The 6386-nt window shown below is 40.1% G+C and overlaps 1 long non-coding RNA gene across 1 annotated transcript; it reads left to right on the plus strand.

The window, feature by feature from the left end:
* The first annotated feature begins 4374 nt into the window (after positions 1–4374).
* On the plus strand, positions 4375–5422 carry LOC125139660. Its single transcript, XR_007138716.1, has 3 exons — positions 4375–4870; positions 4968–5026; positions 5105–5422. It is a non-coding gene; the product is annotated as an uncharacterized LOC125139660 (long non-coding RNA).
* The last annotated feature ends 964 nt before the right edge of the window (positions 5423–6386 follow it).

A 6386-nucleotide genomic window follows, 5' to 3' on the forward strand; every position in this document is an offset into this window, starting at 1 on the left:
CTACATGGACATGTGACATATCAAAACACTCGGCACAATAAGGGGAACTGCCACATGGGTATTCTGGTCACGTCACGTGATGTCACATGTAGCCCCGCCCCCAAAAGAAGCGAAATAAAACATTTGCACAACATGGACATGTGATATATCAAAACACTCAGCACAATGAAGGGAACTGCCCCACGGGTATTCGGATCATGTCACATGCTCATGGCCGATCACCCCCTAAAGTATTGGCACCCTAGCGGTCCAGTAGCTTTCACAATCTTTCTGTCCACTCGCCTTCAAAATGCACCGGCCTTTGCGAATACTTGCACCGTCAAAGCCAACATCAAAGTTTGTCGCGACGAACTTTACAAATCTAGGTATTATTATTGTTCTTAGACAAAAATTTATTTTAAAAAAATGCGGCCTAGGGCATTCAAGCCACATGCACCAAATTCGGATATGTCGTAGACCCTGGTCTGAAGTTTGTTGCTTCTATTTTTCTAAGCGATCGGAATTCCGGCATTCCCGGTTCGGAAGCTCAAAGTGGACTTTTTTCCCATAGACTTCCATTATAAACTTCTGATGTTTGTTTTTCGGCAAGTTTTCGAGCGATTTACACCGAACTCGGACAGGTTCTTTAGGACCTTACTCCGGACCAAATTTTTATTTCGGAGTTCTGATGGAATTTTCGGTGATCAAACATCCCATAGACTTGAATAGGGAATTCTGAAAAGTCCTCTAAGCTCTCACACACACAATACATCCAACATTAAGAATTGCATGTACTGTTCTATGCAGTATAATAAGTAGATACCCATAATGACTCCAGTATTGACATGAAATGTCCAAACCCTCAGTAGCCACTTTTTGCCAAAAGTATTGGCATCCCCTGGGTATTCTGGTGACGTCACTCGACACCACGTGACGCCACCTGTAGCCCCGCCCCCAAAACAAGCGAAATTTAAAATTTGCACAACATGGACATGTGACATATCAAAACACTCAGCACAATGAGAGGAACTGCCCCACGGGTATTCTGGTCACGTCACGTGACTTCACGTGTAGCCCCGCCCCCAAAACAAGCGAAATCAAAAATTTGCACAACATGGACATGTGACATATCAAAACACTCAGCACAATGAGAGGAACTGACCCATGGGTATTCTGGTAACGTCACGTGACTTCACGTGTAGCCCCGCCCCCAAAACAAGCGAAATCAAAAATTTGCACAACATGGACATGTGACATATCAAAACACTCAGCACAATGAGAGGAACTGCCCCACCGGTATTTTGGTCACGTCACGTGACGTCACGTGTAGCCACGCCCCCAAAACAAGGAAAATCAAAAATTTGCACAACATGGACATGTGACATATCAAAACACTCAGCACATTAAGGGGAACTGACCCATAGGTATTCTGGTCACGTCAAGTGATGCCACATGTAGCCCCGCTCCCAAAACAAGCGAAATTAAAAATTTGCACAACATGGACATGTGACATATCAAAACACTCAGCACATTAAGGGGAACTGACCCATGGGTATTCTGGTCACGTCACGTGATGCCACATTTAGCCCCGCTCCCAAAACAAGCAAAATTAAAAATTTGCACAACATGGACATGTGACATATCAAAACACTCAGCACAATGAGGGGAACTGCCCCACGGGTATTATGGTCTCGTCACGTGACGTCACGTGATGTCACGTGTAGCCACGCCCCCAAAACAAGCAAAATCAAAAATTTGCACAAGATGGACATGTGACATATAAAAACACTCAGCACATTAAGGGGAACTGCCCCACGGGTATTCTGGCCACGTCACGTGACGTCACGTGTAGCCCCGCCCCCAAAACAAGCAAAATCAAAAATTTGCACAACATGGACATGTGACATATCAAAACACTCAGCACAATGAGGGGAACTGCCCCACGGGTATTCTCGTCACGTCACGTGAGGTCACGTGACATCACGTGAAAATTGAAAATTTGCACAACAGGGACATGTGACATATCAAAACACTCAACAGAATGAGGGGAACTGACCCATGGGTATTCTGGTAACGTCACGTGACTTCACGTGTAGCCACGCCCCCAAAACAAGCGAAATCAAAAATTTGCACAACATGGACATGTGACATATCAAAACACTCAGCACATTAAGGGGAACTGACCCATGGGTATTCTGGTCACGTCACGTGATGCCACATGTAGCCCCGCTCCCAAAACAAGCTAAATTAAAAATTTGCACAACATGGACATGTGACATATCAAAACACTCAGCACAATGAGGGGAACTGCCCCACGGGTATTCTGGTCACCTCACGTGACGTCACGTGTAGCCCCGCCCCCAAAACAAGTGAAATCAAAAATTTGCACAACATGGACATGTGACATATCAAAACACTCAGCACAATGAGAGGATCTGCCCCACAGGTATTCTGGTCACGTCATGTGACGTCACGTAAGGTCACGTGATGTCACGTGAAAATTAAAAATTTGCACAACATGGACATGTGACACATCAAAACACTCAGCACAATGAGGGGAACTGCCCCATGGGTATTATGTTCATGTCACATGCTCATGTCCACTCACCTCCAAAAGTATTGGCACCCTAGCGGTCCAGCTTTCACAATCTTTCTGTCCACTCGCCTCCAAAATGCACCGGTTATTGCGAATACTTGCACCTTCAAAGCCAACATCAAAGTTAGTCGCGACGAACTTTACAAATCTAGTTTAAGTTTGATGTTGATTGTGTTTAGGGGAATTTTTCCGCTTGGGTTTTGTTTGGGGTTGTTTTCTGTTTTTGTTTCTTCCTTATTTTGTAAGTATTGTTTTCAATTTGTGTTATCCAATACACTGTCACGTTTAAACTGCTAAAAACATTGTCAAAGCTCAGACTAATTATTCACATTTTAATTTAAATGAGATTAAACCGTAGTGATGGCGAATGAAGCTTTCTTGAAGCAGTGAAGCTTTCAACCCAATTGTATCGGAAAAAGGTTCATTACTCGAAGCTTTTCAAATCAGAGCTCGATGAGGGACCTCTACTGGTGAAAGCGCTATCACCGAATGTTCTCCAACCAAACAATGTATTAATTTTAAAAGCAAAAATTAATGGATTGACAAATTAAGGATAGATTAGTAAATAAATGAAACAGTATATTAAATACATGACCAAAGCATGTTCTATTTCATACGCATGGCAACTCCAAACAAAAATGTAATAAAGATAACTTTTTGGTGAATGTGGACATTTTGACTGTTTTTAGAAAAACTCCTGAATGTTGAAGGTACATAAGTGCAGACACACTTTTACACGATTATAAATCTGCCTTACAGACTACTGTACTGTAGACTAGATGGATGCTTTATGCTTAATTATGTTTTATTAACAATCAGGTGTCCACCTTTTCAGCATGACCATATAGACACAAGTCAAGCCACATTTGACGCACATTTGAAAGTGTGAACTCGTGAAATGGACATTGTAAGTGTTTTTGAATGAGTGACATCGATGATTGATGTACTATTGATATTATAGGCCAGCACCGTGAGCAAATCAAACACTGGACCTAAAAACAGATTAAGGATAGACCTTGTCTCAAAAGTATAAAGTGTGAACCATTTAAAAAAAAAAAAAAAAATCATGATATTAAGCGGCGCACAAAAGGCTTTTCTTGCATTACTATATTTTTCAGCTTATTACTACTATTTTATTTTATATATATATATATATATATATATATATATATATATATATATATATATATATATATATATATATACGTATATATATATATGACAAAATATACAACATGAAATGTTACATTGAATCATATAATTGCCCAATGATGAGGGAAATTTAAGTTATAAATTTAGGCTTCACAACAAAACCATATATATCCACCTTACTGGGCGAAATCAAATGAAAGTGTTCCCACATTTTAGATCTTTTTGTAACAGGCTCCATTGACAACTCGCAACAATAAGCTCTCCTAAACTCGCTATACAGTAATAGATTCCATGCAGTACTCCAATACAACACACGAGGGCGCGCCGCGTGTCGCGCACGATTTTAAACCTTTGAATCTGATAAAGAAGCAGTCACATGGGTGTGTGTGAAACGAAGCTTCGGACGTCATTGGTCACGTGATTTTGCCAAAACGAATCAAGCTTCGATACAAAGCTTCAATGAAAATCGGTTCATCTTTTTTGACACACGCCTCAAAGCTTCGGTGTCACTGGTAACCACTATTAAATTGTGTTTTGGTTTTCACTACGTCCTCCCTTTTTGTCATGACTTGAGCCGGTTGTGACAAGACCAATACTTTCTAGAGATAATTTCATTAATCTAATTAGACTGGTTGAAGATGTAATTTGTAGATAGTAATGAACTATTTCAGAGTAAATTCCCAGCTGTTATAATATTAGAGGTGAAACTGAAAGAACAGTATTTTATTAAACCTATTAATTTAATTTCCATGTATAGGTGCAATCCTACAGGCATTAAAAGAACATGGCAGCAGCTTAAAATGAAATATAAAAACAATTCAATCAAGGTAAACCATAAGCATATCATATGTAGGGTACCTGGCTTTACAAACATTTGACATATTAAATAACTAAATAGCATTGTGTCTAGCAGTGCAGCAGCATTTTTGACATGGCTCTAAATGTACATTCTCATTTGACTACTCAGCAAACAGAAAGAAAGCAGAGGCACGCAAAACGGGGGAGGACCTGCACCACCACCTCTGACAAATGCAGAGGAGATGGTCCTAAGCCTGAATGCTGGAAGGCCAATGGCTGAGGGAATTCCTGGGGAGACTTCATCAGAGCCATTCACTCCAGAAGATTTAAGCTCCTTCATAAATTGTAAGAGGTTTACCTACAGTAAGTTTTTAGTTTTTTATATAGACTTTTTTGTGATATTTATATTACTTTGGGTTGGGTTTTTCGTTGGTCCCAACAGATTCTTATGGTAATATCTGTCTCTTGGAGCTTCCTGTCCCAACAGACCCCCAGACAGTTGTAAGTAGCCGAATAAATACACCATAAATTGACACATAGTATTATAAAGTGTACTCTATGAAATGCTCATCTTCACAGGATGTTGGGGATGAAGAAACCGTTTCTGCTGCCACAGAGAGGCCTACAGAGGTAATGTTATTGTGTCTACACATCAAACAATCTACACATTCACACTTCATTTTTTATGTAGAGTAGCCTATAGAATCAACGTTTATATCTATAAATGGTCAGTCTTATCTACCCCCCCTCCATCAACTTCTGGTGCACAGATGAACACAGTTCAGTGATTTACAGTAAATGCCACAGTTAAATTCTGTAGAATTTTAGAACTACATTATGTAACTCTAATCTACTGTGTTCTCAGTTGCCAGTTAAGGAGTTATATAGACTTCTTATTAAAAAGAGAGAAAAAACAGCAAAGAACTTGCATACGATCTGGAAATCGACATTCTGAAAAAGCTAAAGGTGAGTGTATGGTCACAGGTGAATTCTAGGAAGTATTGAAACTATATTAAAATCTATCTTTTTCTGTAGGAAATAAAGAACACCATATAAATTGCTGTGATTTTGTTTTCATTTTCTTTTTTTGTTTTGTGGTGGTGGTGGATATCATGATTAATCTGAGAAGACATTGTGGCATCATATCCAGGACTACCCTTCCATCCTGGAAATCTGCAGGGTTGATGGAGTCTTTCTCAGGATCTTGTAATTGTAGGGCAGGGTGTTGCTCCCTTCTAATTATGGCAATATTATGGAGAACAACACATGCCACAATAATGTCGCAGGCCCTTTCAGGGGTTACCCTGAGGTGATGTAGGCGTGCTTTCAACAGGCCTATGGTCATCTCCACCCAGTCTCTCATCCTGCAGTATGCCACATTGAAGCGCTGCTGGGGGCCTGGTTCAGGTTCTGTGTAAGGGGTAATAAGATTTGGTCTGCATGGGTAACCCCTATCTCCCAACAGAAAGCCATAAATCTCTCCTGTAAAAAAGTTCACATTGCTTTAGAGCGGCATAGAAATTTCCCTGTAAGTGTGTAGTACATACATTTACTTACCCCTTTCCAGTCTGTTGCTCAGGGTTGACTCCCGATACATTCTTGAGTCATGAACAGAGCCGGGGCACTTGGCCTCCACATTTGTGATAATATGTGCAGCATCACATATGATCTTGACAGTGCAAAGAATGAGACATGTACAGTTTTGTGATGTAGTCTGATTTGGACAATGCAAATTGTTTAAAGCACTGTACAAACAATTTGAATTGAATATCAAACCCTTTTTTTTTTGCCAAGATCCTAGAAAAGGTCATAACACAGCAGTTATGCTCATACTGACATAGGAATAAAATTCATGAATTGT

The sequence above is a fragment of the Tachysurus fulvidraco genome, chromosome 19, assembly GCF_022655615.1.
Source record: "Tachysurus fulvidraco isolate hzauxx_2018 chromosome 19, HZAU_PFXX_2.0, whole genome shotgun sequence".
Lineage (NCBI taxonomy): Eukaryota > Metazoa > Chordata > Actinopteri > Siluriformes > Bagridae > Tachysurus > Tachysurus fulvidraco.